The following is an 18367-nucleotide window of genomic DNA, read 5'->3' as shown; positions in this document are numbered from 1 at the left end:
TAGTCTGTGTAGTATTCATTCCCAGTAAGCTGATGATAGGCCACAACCAAATTAGATGGGCCTGAAAATGCGGCAGCAAGAGGTGATAAGGTTTTCCCAATATCAAGTATCTATCTAGTCCATAGATCAGTCCATAATAAACGTAGAAATTAGTGATGTCAATTGGTGTCCCTCCTGAGCGAAGTAATCAGAAATCTAATCTGTTTCTGAACCAAACCTATGGAGCCAGAAAAGTAGGGCCACAAGCTATTATATGCTCTGAGAAAACCGCCGTATTTCTTCGAATGGGACAAGGTGTCTCTCTACGTAACAGTAATCGGACACAACCTAAGTCCACAGGCTTCATTCTTGCAGTCTTGGAACCGAGGGGCTGATTACGATGGCAGGCAGCCTAGGTCTGCCCGCCATGTTAGCGGTGTTTCAGACCACCCGCCAGATATGTGGCGGTCCTACTGCTGCGATTAGGATGCGCCTGCCATATTGGCGGGTGCATCCTGGGCTTTTCACATTGCGGGCGGTGCTGCTGGCTGCAGCACCGCACATTGTGAAAAGTGCATGCACCGCATTTTCGCCCACTACATGACAGGCATCATGCAGTGCCTGTCACTTGGTGCACGGAAATGAGGGGCGGTACCATGGGTACCCCCCAGTGCAATGACACCCACCCACCACAAGGGGGGCCCGCAGCAGGCCCCCAAACCCAATCCCCGCCAGCCTTTCCATGGCCATAGAAAGGCTTTCCCAAACCCACATCCTGATCTGGTGGACGGTGCCTGCCCTGCACCATCCGCCAGGCAATCTGTGTGATTGCCTTTGGCGGGAAAGCAGCAGACGGACATTTGCGTCGGCCGCCGTACTCACCTCCATCCTAATTTGGTGGTAGGTAATGAGCTTGGTGGTGGCGGAAGGAACGCCACCGCCGCCCCGGCGGTGGCAGTCTTTCTCCCAGCATAATGACCCCGAGATTATGGACTTTGGAATGTTCACAAACAAAAGGCGCTTCTGCCTCTGGAGGTTTGTGAAATAAAGGATTATTGCTTGAGAAAGAAACTTTTCCAGCGAGCTGCAGCAACTATATTGTAGACACACAGCACACCTTGGAGACCAAAGGCACCAGAGTGCTGTACATGGTCAAAGACACAGTCAACGAGTGATTGGAGGGTAGCTGCGTTCTGAGAGTGGAGGTGATTTGTTACTTTTTAGTAATGTACTGTTCTTTAAAGAGGCGTATGTTCAGTTCTTTTCTAAATTGGTGCACGGTCGAGGCATTCCTGATGGATATGGGGATGTTGTTCCAGATCCTGGTTGCACAGATGGAGAAAGCTTGTTTTATTTTTATGTATTCGTTGCACTTCTTAATTTCTAGTCTAATAGCATTCTGCTGCAGGTGTGCTAAGAGCCAACAGAGGTGGCCAGCTTGTCAGCCAAACAGGCTGGGATGCTGGTTCTGAAGGCATTGTAGAATATGCAGCTGCTTTTGAAGACAGTACAGGCAGGCAAGGGAAGCCAGTTGAGTTTGCTCACTTTGAGGTGATGAGATATTTGGTGAAACATGCTGTTGTTAAGGAGGCCTAGTGTGGAGTTTCGGAGGTTTTGGAAAAGGCGTTGCCATTTTGCTTTGTTGAGCTAATTTTAAATATAACTTAAGTATTGAGCAGTAGCAACAACAGCCATTCACGCTCTGTTCATTCACTTTGTTCCCGCCATTTTGGCTATTGTAGAATGTGTTCCCATCAAATTTCTGAACACATGACTATAGATGTCTTTAACATACACCACAAATAACAACCTTGATTTGGTGTGGATACTAGCTGTTGTTGCATACCAATTGATGGCAAAGACAAGTGATTATCTTATGCAGAAATTTACAGTGGTTGTGTGCTGAGTAGTAGAATAAACACACTTTTCTTTCTAGCTTAGTAATGTAAAGGCTTGGGGCTGTTTTAAACACATGTAATGAGAGGTGTGCCCGAATGGCTGGTCGCTATAAGTTTCTGTGGAGAGGTCCTAGGAGGTTGAAAGCAAGATTCAGCACAGGGTCGTGTGTCTGGTCATAAACTAGGCTTTCATTGATGAGTGGATGCAAACAAGAGTTATCTTCATTTTGCCTACAGTTTTCCATCTTTAAATTGAGTGTGCACAGAAACTTCACCTATTCACCATCTGCTCATCTCCACTGCTACTCCTTATTTTGCAACCTAGACCTCATCACCTGCTTGTGAGTTCCGATTATTGGTGACTGCCGGTTTTGGCACAGATTTGGTTAATACGGCCAAGAGAGGCCTTGGCAACGTCAAACTTTGCTGCCTGCTCGCCCATTAAATAAATGATTGTCTAGCCCTATTGAATGCCAACAACTTAATGAGTGTCGACTTTGGAGGCCCTATTTGAGCTAAAGGCCCAAGCCAGACGGAACTCATTGCTCTCCTCGTGACCTTCCCTGATTACTTTCTTGCTCAACAATGGATTTGTCAACACGGTGCACTTTCCCATGATTTCGGCTTATTTGGGTGTGGCGGTGTCTTACCAACATGTCAAAGGGAAGCTTAGGAAAGTACATTTAAAAATTCATGGCCTAGTTGCTCTCTCCGAAGCAACCACTTGCCAAGCGACGAGTGCATCTCTAGATCAAAGCTTCCTTCCTCAACTTAATAATGTAGGCTGCATGCCTGTGCCAAGATTGCGAAATGTATCTGTTTTTCTGCTGAGTGGGTACTTTCATTGTGTTGAAAGTGCATAGAGTTGCTAAATACAGATGAAGGCAATCACGGACAGCAACGCACAAGGCACAATTTGCATTTTCCATCTTAGAACTGCTGTCAGCACATAAATCCGAAGGAACTTTTGACATATCCTTGCCTCTGACAATGTCCCAATGCTTGCGCCTAATTAGATCCTGTACAGTTGTCCAACACAAACATGAGCTTCTGCAAATTAAATGTATTTTTTGTATTGCAGAAATAATACCAGGAACACAACTATAGTATGAAAATCCACATAGGGAGGGGACATTAGCAGACTGCACAAAAGCTATTCAAAACCTGCAGCTGTAAAAAAATACATCCTTGACTGAAGTGCGACAGAACACCAGAAAGTTCACTTGCTAATTTTATTTAGTTGTCTGAATCCAGCACGGGGAATGTATTCCTTGGGATTACCATGGGGTGATAGACCCCTGCGCTTTCATGCATAGTAGAGGAATGGGGAATTGTGTGGATTCAAAGAGAAGGGTGTCTCCACCAGACACTGTTTCTATAAAGTGGATCTGCATGGCTGCCAGGTAGAACAGGAACTGGGACAGTTTTAGTTTTAAATATAAGCATATAACACATAATAAATAATGTGCACTACATATACAATAATTTGCTTTAAAAAGGCACACAAATTGTTATAATAAATATATTAAAAGATAAGTTAAAAATTAAATATTCCCAGATAACTCTAATTAGTAGATTAAAAGTGATAACCAATGTATCTCATATGACATACATCCACAACCATGCAAGCATATTTCAACTACTGCACATTTCATACATATCTTAGGTCCATTAAATCAATTGCAATAAATCTATAACATCAATCCCTCCGCCACCCACAGGCATACAGGGACCCACCCTCGACTAATTAAATTGCTAACATTTCCACTGAGAAACTATGGGGATAATTCTTGCTTTTGCAGACAGGGTTCTCTGCTGCAAATAGAACAGAGTACCCTGTCCACTAAACTGATGGAACTGCCCATCCTATTTAGAGTTAGGAGTGAGGGATAAAAAATAGATTTCCCATACTTAAGGAGTATCGGACCATATTATGTTAGCATGATGCATCTAAATGTACCCTCTTTGCTTGATATACATATATTGCTTTTGCAGGGAGAACAGTATTCATTCACTCATTGCGTTAACACTGCTAACAGAGTAGGCAGAGAACCATACAGACGCCATTTTCCGAACATATGCTCAAACACAGGCTGTGATCACGTGTTAGTCTCCGGCAGTTGTCAAGCCCCAGTTCATCTGAATTACTGGGAGCAGCTGAACGTACTCTGTTTACTCGACTGTCCTGAGACTCAAGGTCGCATCTGGCTTTGGGTGTGATAAGCGCATTCCTGGAGGCACTGTGCCTACACTCCCGGACACCAAGATGAAAGGGAGTCATCCCTCCTGACCTTCCCAGTAACAAATAGTTAAGCCTTGAACTAATCATGTGTGCCATATATGGGGCCCGATGTAGGTAAATCTTTTTTACCACTTCTTAAATACCGATTCATACCGAATCGGTATTTAAGAAGTGGTAAAAAAGAGGAGGGCAGATGTAGGTAATTAATTACCGAATCGGAAGGAATCGGTATTTACCGATTCGGTAGATACCGAATCGGTAATGCCCATTGATTCCTATGGGCATTGAAGCCCATAGGAATCAATGGGCATTACCGAATCAGTATTTACCAAATCGGTAAATACCGAATTCTGCAAGGGTGCAGGGGTGTCACTTTGACACCCTCTGGCACCCCAATTACAGGCATGTGTGCCATGTGGCACACAGACATGCCCTAAGGGCATGTCTGTGTGTCACATGGCACAGGTGTGCATGCACAGATGTGCATGCACACCTGGATTCGGTATTTTACCACCCAATTGGATTGGGTGGTAAAATACCGACTCCTAAAGGCTTGTGGCACTGTTTTCAGTGCCACCTACATGTGGAATTTACCGATTCGGTAAAAATACCGATTCGGTATTTTACTGAAACGGTAAATTTACCGATTCGGTAAAATTACCGATTCTTAAATAAAACGTCCCCTACATCTCAAAAGCCTAATACCGGTCGGAAACGGCCGAAATCGGCCGTTTCCGGCCGGTATTAAGGCTCCTACATCGGGCCCATGGTCTTTTCCTGAAGCTCGAGGGCCAACTGTTGTTTACCTTTTACAGTGATTATATGTGTTGAACTGAAAAGTATATAACCGCATGTTTGAATGCGAGCCAATAGTCTTCTCGGCTCACCTGATGGGTGAGGGTTGGAGAGGCCCCTCTATAGATTATTTTTGCTTAATAAATGATTGAGCTTTCTTCACTGCCAACTGACTGATTATTTGGTAAATGGGATTGGGGCTATTGGTAGGTATAGCTCTTTATGTTATTTTTATGGTACTTTAAGGACGACCTCCAGGTTTTTGTCAACAGAGTCCCTGTTGGAACTATAGGTGAAAAGCTTCCTTCGATGACCAAACCTAGTAGGGGTGGTCGGAAGAAGGGAATTAAACCTTCTACTCTTTTTTTCTGCCCATCATCACCAGGGTGAGGGCAAACAAAAAACAAATAATGACACCCACATTCAGGGAAAATAAGTCCTGGGTGTGGGGTCATGTTTGTTTCTCACTAACAAACTCCCACTTTGAGATTTTGATTTTGAAAAACAAAAAGTTTGTTAAAGTTCATCGGACGGCTGTCAAAACCAATGGCAGCCATTCACCAAACTTTGTTTACCTTGACAGGAACCAGTTCAACAGCAGTTCCTTTTAATATAAATTTGACAGAGTAATCCATGAGGGGACGGGAAATGCAATGTCCTCCACCACCTTCACAGATTGAGTAGCGTCCACATTATTCTATGTAAGAGACTTTATTATTATTTGGGGTGGGTGACTACCAACCTCAAGGAACAATCACAAATTATTGTCAGGGTGAACCCTCAAAGTCACAAAATTAACCTAAGCTCAACCCCCGCTAGCCATGGTATGTAGCATACAGGCTTAAATTCTGTCAATATATAAAATATTTATGCGGTACCAAAACAGTAATAAAGTCAAAATGCAAAACAACATAAATCCAAAGTTGAATTAGAAACAGGGTAAAATGGACTTTCTAGAACTAAAGGACCACGGGACAGATGTGGAAAGTTTTTTTGATTCGCAGAATTGGGCTGTTTGTGACCGGAAAAAAACGTATTTTAATGTACAAAAGGCACAATGCGATTTGGTAACAGAATCCCAACATGCAAAAGGGATTCGAAATTTGGAAGGAGCCTATTTTGGGCACTCCGTCAAAATTTTCAGTAGCATGACAATGTTAAAAAATATATATTTTAAAGAGTAGGAAGTGGTCCCAGAATCACTGCCTACTCTTTAAAAATTAAAGTAACACTTTTTAATTTTCATCCCACTTTTTTACGAAAAACAGGTTGCATTTAAAAAAAATGATCAATTTATTTAAATAGCAATCAGAGATATGGTGGTCTACTGACTTCAGCAGGCCATTATCCCTGTGATGGATGTCATTCCTAAGGGGTTGCAAATTGCGACCTACCTCATAAATATTCATGAGCTAGGCCGATTTGCTATCCACTAGTAATCGCTAAATAATAAATAAAACTTCCATACATTTTAGAATAGCAATTACCAAATAACGATAAAAAAACAAATCGCTGGAGTGCTGTTTTGTGCTGACCTGGCTCGATGACTTGTGGAGCGGTGTCCTGTGTTTGCGGGTCTGGGCCTACTGTTCTCTGATGCTAGCGGCCTACCACACACAGCTGACCTCCTGCCTGGCCTGAAGGTGGCCTCACCCCTGGTGAGTGAAGTGGTGACCGGCTGCCAGTTCGGACAGTGGCGCGTCTGAATGGTAAGCCTTCCCCCCCGCGGGACTGGCGCTGCGGGACGTCTCTCACCCCCTTCCCGCCAAGAAGCGGGATTTTGGCACTGGTGTCCTTAGTGGTGCAAAAAGGGCTATCTCCCGTGGCCCCTGGTATGTGGGGGACGGTGGGGCCGGCGGCGCGGCCTGCAGGGTAGGTGGTGCTGGGCCTGTTGTTTGCCGCATCTGTGGTCTACTCTATCAAACTGTGCTCCTTCACTGCTGGGTGGCTAACTTTGAGGCCCGTGGCTCCGCACACATGTCCTGAGTAATGACCTGGGCCCTTCATGCGCTGGCGGGGGTCTTGGCCTTCCGGCAGAGTCTCCTGATAGTTGGGTTCCCCAAATGTCTGGCCATTGATACCTAATCAATGATAAGAACTGTTGCCAACTATGGGGAGAGACAGGGCTCCTAAATCCACACCGGTCCCCACGCAGACAAAAATGGACCAGTTCACTACCTCCGAACAGGAACACCCTGGGAAGGCGGCTGGAGGTCCTCCTCCCCCACAGGGCAGGGATCTCGACACCATCCTTCAGGCCATTAGCGCTTCACAAGCGTTCGTTGAGGGGAAGATTGAAGAAATCAAGGTGGATGTGTCCCTCCTTCGACAAGACCTTCGTAACGCCACTGCGATGCTGACAGAAGCTGAGTCCAGTATATCCACTGCGGAAGATGACATCGCACAATTGAAGGAACAAGTGGCCCACTTCCGCACTCGTACCGAGGAGCTCTATCAGCGGGCCGAGGATGCTGAAAACCGCGCACGCCGTAACAACCTCTGCCTGGTGGGGTTTTTGAGGGGGTTGAAATGGGTCAGGTGGCCACATTTGTTGAGGCCTTGTTTACATCATGGATGCCTGAAAACACCTTGTCATCAGGGTTTGTGGTGGAAAGAGCTCACAGGTCCCTTGCACCCCGGCCACCCCCGGGTGCCGCGCCTCACCCTATCATCCTGAAGTTTCTTAACTTCAAGGACCGGGACGCCATCCTGCGAGCAGCACATGGTGCAAGTCCTCTCAAATTTCAATACCAAACCAAATATGGTATTCCTGGACTACACTAGGGAGGTGCAAGAGCTCCGGTGCTCCGAGAGCGACGTTAAGAAGAAACTGCGGGCCCTTGGCCTACAATATCAGCTCCAATTCCCTGCACACCTGCGAGTTATTTTCCAGAACAATACGCATTTCTTTGATTCACTCCAGGTAGCATGGACATGGCTGATGGAGGAATGGCGACTCTGTCAGAGGCGTAACCCCTCTCCGGGATTTGCAGGCTCCCAGCCCAAGGGGCCGCGGTCACCGGGGAGCCGGGGCACCTGCACCGGCGCCGCACGCAATCCCATAGGGGACGACAGTCACAGGCAGCAGCACCTCGATCCGTGAGTGTGGTGGCCCATGGCCTTGGGGACTCCTCCAGCCAGTCGGGCTCTCCACCTCGCACCAGGCACCGATCTACTTAGGACCTACCCGGACTATCTTCATCGCCAACCCAGGTGGGATCTCCCGGACCAGACTCAGACCTTTCTCGCTCTCCTACTCTCTGAAGGCATGCCGGGCTCGGTATGCTCTCCTTTAAACACCGGAACGGGTCACCCCCTCGGTGGTATTCTTTGACACTGGTAGACTACTAAGTTCATTCACCTTGTTCTAATGCCGCTCCATTGCAGATCTGTTCTCCTGGAGGGGTCCTCCATGCACCCAATACGAACATTGTAGTTTGGTATTGTTCACATGGGGAGTCCACAGATGCTTTCTTTCTCTAAGTGTAGAATGGGGGAGAAGTTTGGGAAGGTTTTTTCCCTATTTTGTTATTTTTGTTGTTTTTTGTTTCAGCTATCACGGAATGACACACGCTAATTGTACCAGGGATGGATATGCCCTTAAAGCACGCAACAGCCCACATTGTTGCGGGCTCCCACGTGCATTTGCATACCCCTGTCAGATTACACATCTTAGACCAGGTAACGTCTGTCATGCCCACTAATAATACACCTAGGGCGTCTCTCCACATGTTGTCATAGAACCTCAACAGCCTATTGGACCGACACAAACGCGGTTCTGCCCGATGCCTCCACATAGATATCCTCATGCTTCAGGAAACACACCTCCTAGGTAACTGCTGTCCCATCTTGACCCGTTACGGGTATGATAGAGTATGGCACTCCGGCTTCTCCAGGGGCTCCCGAGGGGTGGCCATCCTCCTGAGGCGCACCCTGACCTTCCTCCTTTCCCAAGTGCTTCATGATCCTCAAGGGTCATCTGTGACAGCTTGTGGGTCATTGACTGGCTCCCCCCTCAATCTCTTGTCTGCTTATGCCCCCCCTCGATGCCTACATCCACACTTGCACACACCGCTGCCCTGCTGAACAATATGCCAATGGGCCGCACATTTGTTGCGGGCAATTTTAACGCAGTTTCATCCCCGGCCCTTGACACAATGGTTCCTTCCTCCGCTTCCCGAACGGCGCATGCGAAACGACTAAGGAACTGATCCGAGTCCCTGGGACTCTGCGATGCATGGCGCACATGGCACCTCCGTGCCACTCAATTCACACGCACCTCTGCGGCCCACCACACACAGGCACGCATAGATGCGATCTTTGTCCCTGCACCCGACTGCTCTGAGATTCTAGATGTCTGCATCCTGCCTAGAGGCATTTCTGATCACTCTCCAGTACTCCTGTGCATGGGAGCCCCCCCTCCTTCAGCCCGCCAAACATGAAGGATGAACCCATGGTTCCTCCAAGACAAAGAATTTTAAAAAGTGGTGGGGAAGGAACTTAAACAATACTTCCTTACTAACAGCGGTTCCGTAGCCTTCCCGGGTACCTTCTGGGAGGCAAGGAAGGCGACTACACGGGGAGTCGCTAAAGGGTAGCTTGGGACCCAGAGGCAGGCACAGTTACGTGAGATCACCTTGAAGGAAGTGCAGGCGCTCCGCTTGGAACAGAGATGACGCCGCCCAGGCTCGACAACTTGCCCACGTTTGGGACGAAATTAGACAATTGTCCCTGGATGCCGCTAAGCTCCTTTGGAGGTCATCAGTGGCGAGAATCTATGGTTGGGGGGACAAAAACGGTATGATCCTGCACAGGCTGGCCACATACCTTAGGGTGAACTGCATTATCCCAGAGGTGGTGGATAAGGCTGGAATGGTGCATCGCACCCCTGTGGCGATGGCCAACACCTTCGCCGCCTATTACCAGCGGTTATAAACAGCGCACACACCCCGAGCTATCGCTCCCAGTTCTCCTTGAACGAGGAAGGGTGCGTCTCCCTAAGCAAGAAATGGCCACCCAGAAGGATCTGGCCTGCCCCATCTCTCAGAAAGAAATCGAAGAAGCGATCACCGTCACCTCCTCGGGTAAGACTCCGGGCCGCAATGGCCTTCGTCAGGAGTACTACGCAGCATACCGCGAAACTCTAATGCCCTACCTGGCTGACTTATTTCAAGAGGTCGAGGAGAGAAGTTCCTTTCCACCAGAAACGGATATCGTCACCATCGTGGTTCTCCCAAAATCGCAGCATTCTTCCCGTAGATGTGTGGACTACCGTCCCATCTCCCTCCTCAACACAGAAGTTAAGCTGTATGCCACCATTCTGGCTCAACGATTCAAGCCCTACTGAACCCTGCTGGTCCACCCAGACCAATGAGGGTTCATGCCTCAATGTGGCAATAGGCTGGATGGGTCTAGAAATGAAAAGTTATTTTTTAATACAGCTATGATTGTGGCCAAGCGTGACATAGCATTGGCTTGGAAAAGTCCTGACCCACCTGACTTTGGTAGGTGGCGTAGAGGGGTGGACTGGTGCGTGAGAAAGGAGAAAGCCCTTTACTTGGCAAGGGGGTGAGGCAAAAAATACCGAAGGGTGTGGGGGAAGTGGTTGGGTACTGTGGAGGGCTCTGATTGTCTTGATTCCATACTTAACCTGTGTATGTCTTAAGGGGATTGCAACCGTGGGATGCATTGCTTACAATAATGTAATTGATTTAATGTCCTCCGTGCATTTGCTGATTTGTTTCATGTGTTTGAAAACAATAAAATGTGATTATCAAAACAAAGCAAATCCCTATTTGGAATTCACTATCTTAAAGGTACATACATTTGGCTTCAGGGTATTACTGTCACCTATAGTATAGAGCGCTTGGGTCACCACATTAGTGGGGGCTCTGAGCCTTGGGCTTGAAACAAAGTTCTCAACAATTGTTTAATTTTTATGTAAATGACCAGGGAGGATAGCAAACTCCGCCAAGAGGACTTCAACTGTTCGCAATTCTCTGACTAAAAATAAGTCAGAGAGTAGGGGGATCCACCCACAACTCCAGGTATGTCACAGAGATACCGTCAGTGTTGGTCCGAAGCCCACTAAGGGGTTTGGTTGGGACACATATGCCTGGCAATCGCTCTTGAGCACCTAAAACAATCCAAAGCAGTGGATACCAGGGGAGGGGCAACAATCTATGGGTGCTTCATGGACAGGATCAGAGTTCACACGTCACTAGTTACCATCTCTTGAAGAGAAGCCTGTCTCATGTAGGGAATGACCTGCCAACCAACGAGCAGGCCATTGGGGTTTTACTGCAAGATAATACTGTTCAAAAATCCAGGAGCCCTAATCCACAGACTTCAGTCTGTAGTTGAAGAGTAGAAAGCACTATTCGTTGGCATGCTTTATTCCAAATGAAATCTCCAAGAACAGTGTCCAATTCGCTAAAGAAGGACCAGCAAAGAGTCAAGGGGAGATTAATGAAGAACTAAAGTAAACATGAAGAACTATCATTTTAACCAGTCCTATCTGACCCATCACTGACAAGAGTAGGGTTAACCAAAAAAGAAATTGTGCCCTCAACGATCGGAGCACACTCCCCAGGTTATCATTTTGGAGCTCTGCAGTGGAGTGATACACATGGATCACCAAGAATTTGAATGTGACCATCTCCTGTTGTAGCGAGGTTCCAACTGGAATGGGGGGGGGGAATAGTGTAACCACACAGAGAAAAAATACAGGGTTTGGATCAATTAACCAGCAATCTTGATATAGTAGCAAATCCAGTTAGGAGACAAGATACAAATGTGAGGTTCAGCTGGGTATCCATATTATAAGAGGATATCATCATCATAGATAGACACTGCATGTAGCGTGGCACAGGTCATGATACCCCATTGCTCTCCCATTTGCCAGAGTTTGATCTCCAGCGGATACATTTCAATCCCAAAGAGTAACCTGAGAGAGGGCATCCCTGATGAGTGCTCCTGCTCATTGTGAATGAGTGCGAAATACCTTTTCCATTCTAACTGCATATAGTAGTCATATCCAAATATGCCTTGTAGGGCCCACACCTATCCTCTGCAGCACTGCCAGCATATAGTCCAGATGGAGATAATCAAAGTCCTTCTCCAGATTGAGAGCTATGTATGCTGCACTAGGAAAAGCATCTGATGAGCTAGCCATGACATCCCAAAAACTCCTACTGTTATGTGAGAATGACCACTGGCCTCAGGTTAAAGCCTGATTGGTCCATATGGATCATATGTATAAGATTTGGGAGCAAACAATTAGCCAGTAGTTTAAGAGAGAATTTTTAAATCTGTGTTTATTATTGATAAGGGTCGTTAGGAGGACATGCCAGTGGAGTCTTTGAGAGGTTTGAGCATTGTATAAACGATTGCTCAGTGATGGTGGAGATGGCCCAGTTCAAGGCAGGACGAGTAAAGAATAACCAGCCTAAGTTCTAGCTGAGGTACAAAAAGAGTGCAACATTCATTTGGGAACCCCCCGGAATCCAGCTTCATCCCCCAAGGTAGTTCCTGCAGGATGGCTTTAAGCTCCTTTTACTACATCCTGAGATCGAGGTTCTGCCAACCCACTTCAGAGAAATGGGGTAGGGGGAGTGAATCGAGATAAGCATCAAGGGTGAGACTAAGGAGCATCTGGAGATTTGTGTGAGTCCTTGTAATAAGTGAAAAACACATAATGAATGGCTGATCAGGGGGGTCAACACCGCTCCAATGGACATAAACAAATAGATTGTAACAGAATTTGAGGTGAATGGCTTGGTCAGATTTGCAAGGAGACGGCCTGCTATTTCTCTCTCATTGTGAGTCATGGCTCGATATGTGGAGTAATCAAAACAACACAGCTTCTCCATACAATTGAAGAAGGTGCCCCTAACAGATTTTTGTTCTGTCGTTTTATCTGGGTGTGTAGGGAGCAACTGGTCAAGAGATCTCATAGAAGTTTCCAGTCAGGACAGCTCCCCAGCCAGCACCATCCACACTCCCATGCTAGATTTAATGCAAAACCCTCCAGCAAATACATTAAATGCTTCCCATTCCAGTAAAAGGGATGAGGTAGTACCCTCATTGTCTGCACAGAAGGAATCAATGTGGTCCTTGAAGGGTGGCTACAACTGTGCCTTCTAGCATTGTTGGTGGTAGACGCCAGGTTGGGATTGATGTCAGGAGCCTCCTCCAAGCCAAAGTGATATAAAGAGGGTTATGGCCTGACATTGTACTGGTGCAGTACAATGTGGACATGCATGTGTAAATGTCAAAGTTACTTACAAATCTATATTCTGGAGTGATTTAGGTGTACACGGAGTAAAAAGCGTAATTCCACTAAAGCAGAAATGTTATGCGCTAAATGTCACCTAGGTGCCATACCTCCATCCAAGTTCGAAGCGTTCTTGAGGTCACTGTTGCCAGAGACTGGACGAGGAGAGGTGATGAACAATCCAGAAACATATCCAGTACACAATTAAAGTTTTCCCCAACACCCAGGGGATTCCAGGTACTAACAGGTTGGTTTCTTGTAAAGAAGCAATATGAGGCTTCCATCAGACCAGAGTGGAGAGAACTCATCCCCTGATATTCCACATAACCAATTTATACTGACTTGGGAATAGGGCTGGACAATGAACAACACAGATAGGATAATACTGACTAGCAAGCAAGAAAACTCGAACTGTTAAATGTTTGTGGCCATTAGAGAATGCTTCTGTCTTCTCAGAGACATGATTGGCATGTGATGAAGGAACATATAACAAAGAAAACAATAACAATGAAACAATAGGCCTAGGCCCAACATACAGCCCTACAAACGTAGGTCCCCAGGCTAATGCTAAGCAGAGGAACATGGTTGACAGGACAAGGTCAGACAGACAGCCAAGTAGCCACCAAACCAGCTTACCAACAAATATGGGGGACAGATAGGGGACAGTAGCAATCAGCAGCTAACTTAATACAGCTACTACAGTGTCAGTTCTGATGGATTACATTGGAGGGCCCCAGGCTGCACCTGCAGTACAACTGGTAGCGGTCATCTAGCAGCAGCAAGTGCACCTAGCTCTCCCACTGTGCAAGAGAGTGGACTCCCACACTCCAGAGAAAGGGCGTTGGATGCTGTAATCTATTCAGAAGACATCAGATCCAATGCAGAGCTGCTATGGGTTACAGCGGGGTGATTACAGCAGATCCTCAGCAGATTGTGCCATGATCACCAGTGCATCAACAGAATCCAGATCAGCTGACCCAAGGGAGCATTGAGCAGCTGTGGAGAAACAGATAACTTCTGTAGTGATGAAACTGTTTTCACTGACCACTGCAGCGCCCATTGAGCCTAAGAAGGCGGTGACCTCTACGTCTCAGTCCCCGGGAGTGATACCCGAAACGGGATTGGACCAGGGAGGAGGGATGCACCCTGGGATGATGGGTCCGACAAGGAAGGAGGCTTGCACCAGGCCTTCTCTAGCTTTTAAACAGTCCCAGGCAGATTTAGGATCTGTAAAAAGTGTGAGTTTTGGTTGCCTGTTATTCTTTGTTTTTCAGGAAACAACAAGGCAGATTTGTATCCCAACAAACTTAGGAAGACATTTATCAAGAAATCATGCATGTGCAGCAAGCCATCTTGCTGCACTGTGTGAATGGACAGGAATGCGCCATATTTAATGTTATACAGTGTATTCCTGTCTTTACCTAGCACCAACGCAGACCCCCTTGCACCATGGTGCACCAGGATATTTGTCCTCATTATGCCTCACCTGTGGAGGCGTAGTATTTTGACGCATTTCAAGGTCTATCAGTACTGGTAAATCTGGGAATGTGCCAAAATGCATGGGTGGATGAGTGGGAACACACACACTCAAGCCATGGAACCACTCCTTGGGGAAGAGTAACGCAACAAAGCGGTTTGCACTGCATTTGAGTTACTCTAGATTTATCAACCCATGCAGGGCCACGCAAGGTGGCTTTGTGAGTCTTAATAAATCTAATGTAGTAGTTGTGTCACCCTTGTGCTCCATTTTGTGGAGCAACTGCGATGCAGCTCTTTGAAAAATATGCCCCTTAGTCTCTTTTTGACCTGCATAAAAGAGGAGCATTTGCATTGTATGGCTAGTGTATAATCCGGAAAGATCATAATGGCAGGGGTATCAACCCGGATCTGATCTTTGTTCTGGGTTTCTGAAAAGATCATGTCCTGACCTTTAAAGGTAAGCAACTGGCTGTTAGATGAGGGGGAGGGTGCCGAACTATGATCCTGTGAGCCCTCTCCACTACAAAGCCAGTTGACAAAGAGTTTGGAGCATCAGCGTTTGCGACCAATCCTCTATGAACCTTGAAGCATCCTCCCACTCCATCCCCTCTGGTAGACCAACAAGACAGATAATGTTGTGAAGGGAATGGCTTTCTGCCTTATTGAGTCCGTCCTCCATAACCCTAAGGATATGCAGGAGTTTAAAGTGTCAATGGCCGTATTATTGGAGGCTATTTTCTCTGACCATTTCCATTGGTTATCACACAGCAAGATAAAGTCAATAGTTGTAAGCATCCACCTTAGCTTCTAAGGCAGCACGAGAGTCCGTAATTGGCATCAAACGGTGTCCTTTATGACTGGTTGCTTCTGTGGAGTAGTCTCAGGCTGAGGATCCAAAGAGGCCATGTTACCAGGGTCCATGTGTATCATTAATCGAGAATTCATTAGCTGAAGACACCTTTGGGCATTTATGTCCTGCCAATTTGGTGTGACAACTCACCTTTACACGAAGTGATGGGTTTATGGGAGTGTGTCGGCCAACCTGCCAACTTAATGATGATTCTGCTCTGTGTAAAAATTGGTCCTTGTCCCACCACACCATGTCTCACGATACAAAGACTCTCCAAGTGGCACGAGTAGCCAGGGAGAACCAGGGAATCTGTGCAAATGAGGTTCAGGGTCCCACAGTTGCATGTCCAGCCATATGCATGTGGGGTCCACGGGGTAGTGCCATTGCTCCAAAAATAACTGCCAATGAGTCCCTGAACCTCTAAGATCACCTGAAGACTTTGCAACGTGCAGTGCAGCAGGCGTCAATTGTAGTGGTGTCTCAGGTCCCCTTTACAGTCACCTCCTGGCCAACCTCACTCTGCAGTAGAATCCCACCAATTGGCACGAGCAGCTGGGGGGTCAAGGCATCTGCACAATAAAAAAGGCCACCAGATGCCCCCAGGCTCCTGTGATCCCCATTGGCTTCACAACAGCCACTGAAATCAGGCGACACCTTGTAACTCTGATGGTGGGAGGAGGAGGCAGGACCAACTCCAGGCTGCGCAATGTAAATCCGCCACTAGGCAGTGGCATAGCTTGACCTTTCGCCACCTGTGGCGGTCTCTGCGTCTGCCGCCCTAGGACAGTAAGAGTGTGGTGGGGGTTGCTGGTGCTCCCTCACAGCTGCCGCAGATAGGAGCGGGGGTGCTGGAGATCCCTGTAATTTGAACAATGACGGGCCACTGTAACTTAATCCAGAGGTCCTAAGGGATATGAGAGGGTATATGGAGTACGTCCTCCCTACAAATACTTTATACCAAAAAATACTACAAAGGAGACCTACTCCGAGATCCACTAGATCAATGTAGGTAACGAAAATAGAGATAAAAAACCTATGTATGGGGTGGGATTGAACACTAACTCACTAGGGGTGTGTATGATATGCTAACCATATAATATATGCATGTAGAGGGATGGGGCAACACTAGTTGTTTTTAGTTACCCTCACACACCCTAGTGGTGTCATGCTTCATCATCGGGTCACCTGGACTCCTACAGGTCGGGGTGGGCTCAACCACAGTGTTGGGAAGCTCTTGTGATAGTGAAGGCAAGTGGATATAAATAAAATACCTCAATCAGACCCCTGGTATCCCTTTATTCATGGGTCTGGTTGGGTTGTTAAAAAATAAGTAAAAATGGGTCTTACAAGGATTTTTATGGTCCTATGACCCTAGTGAAGGGCCGACATGTTTCAGTCCTGGTGTGGCCATAAAGGTCCCGGACTTTCATCAGGGCAAGATTAAGTGACCCCCTTATGTGTGGGGATACTAAAGAGAGGGAATTCCCTACTCTATCAATGTAGCGAGGGAAGAGTAGCTTCTCCCCGTGTTTGTGTAGTAATAATGTTGTGAGATGCCAGGCTCCATCTGCGGAAAAATAGTGGCAAAAAACACATTATCAGGTACAGACATTATCCATATTCTCGTGTGAAATCCCGTGAGTGGCCCACTAACTTCTCAGTGAACATGCTAGAATTGTGGAGAGCACGAGTACTCTCATTCTATGTCACTCAATCTTTTATGTAGTGGCATTTTCATTATTTGACACCCAATAATTAGTGCCAAATATCACACAATATTACGATCAAATGATGTGATATTGTGAAGTGAAATATCAAAACAGTGGTCGCAGTCTCAATTGCAGTAAAAACTCTCATATGAACACACACATACATGTTCTATAATCGTGTATATCATTCTCACGCATTCATGCATATCATGCAGCTTTTACACATTACATAGTAGCACTTACCCAAATTATGTTGGGCGCAGGCTTCTCAGTCAGCAAGACGCTGGGGCATGCTCTCCTAACCAAAGAGTATTAGTGAGGTAAGTATCGGTAATGGTATTGTTGGGATTAGCATTAAAATAGAGAGAGCCTCCAGCGGGGTAAAGTGCAGTTCGTTAAGGTCCGTTGTTAATGCGGGATGAAAGCGGGAGTGCTACTTACGTATTACGAGGACGCTCCCAACCGGCAAACAAACTGTCTCGCCTCCTGGCTTGCGGCTGCTGTTCTAGCCGGAGCCGGTGAGAACAATGTTTATTTCCGTGTAGTGCGTGACGCTTGTGACGTCACACCCGGAAATGGTCTCGTTCCTGGCTTGAGTGGATGCCGGGAAATGTAGTCTTTAGCTTCATTTTCGGGCTAAGTAACGGGGCTGGCTTAAACAGGGGTTGTTCATGCAAACTGCTGTTTATTTAGGCGCATATCTCTTTGTAATAGGTACTGACACCTGTGCATGTAGTTATAATGACACGATATAGCCTATTACTATATAGTGTTATAATACATGTGATTCTTGCCAATTCAAAGTATAATTATGGTCAAAATGTTAAATTCTCCACTTACCAAAGTGCGATGTCGCACAGGCACATTGAAATATCGCACCGAAGTGCGATGTCACAATGACACATTGAAATTGTGGCACAATGTGTAAACATATTTACAATATGGTGATAATCCCCACTACTTACATTAATTATGACTATTTGTAAAGGACTTGAATAGTGACCGGTCTGTAATCTGTAGGGCCACAGCGGCGAGTCCCTATATTATTAGTGACTACATTTTTTAGCAGCACTGGGGTCAATCATTGACAGGATGCACAGAAGACATGATTATGCACATCGGGAAACTTATTGTTGCAGA

This window comes from Lissotriton vulgaris, unplaced genomic scaffold (assembly GCF_964263255.1).
Source record: "Lissotriton vulgaris unplaced genomic scaffold, aLisVul1.2 SCAFFOLD_1289, whole genome shotgun sequence".
In the NCBI taxonomy this organism is placed as follows: Eukaryota; Metazoa; Chordata; class Amphibia; order Caudata; family Salamandridae; genus Lissotriton; species Lissotriton vulgaris.
The sequence above is the reverse complement of the archived record's forward strand: the minus strand, read 5'-3'. Positions refer to the sequence as shown.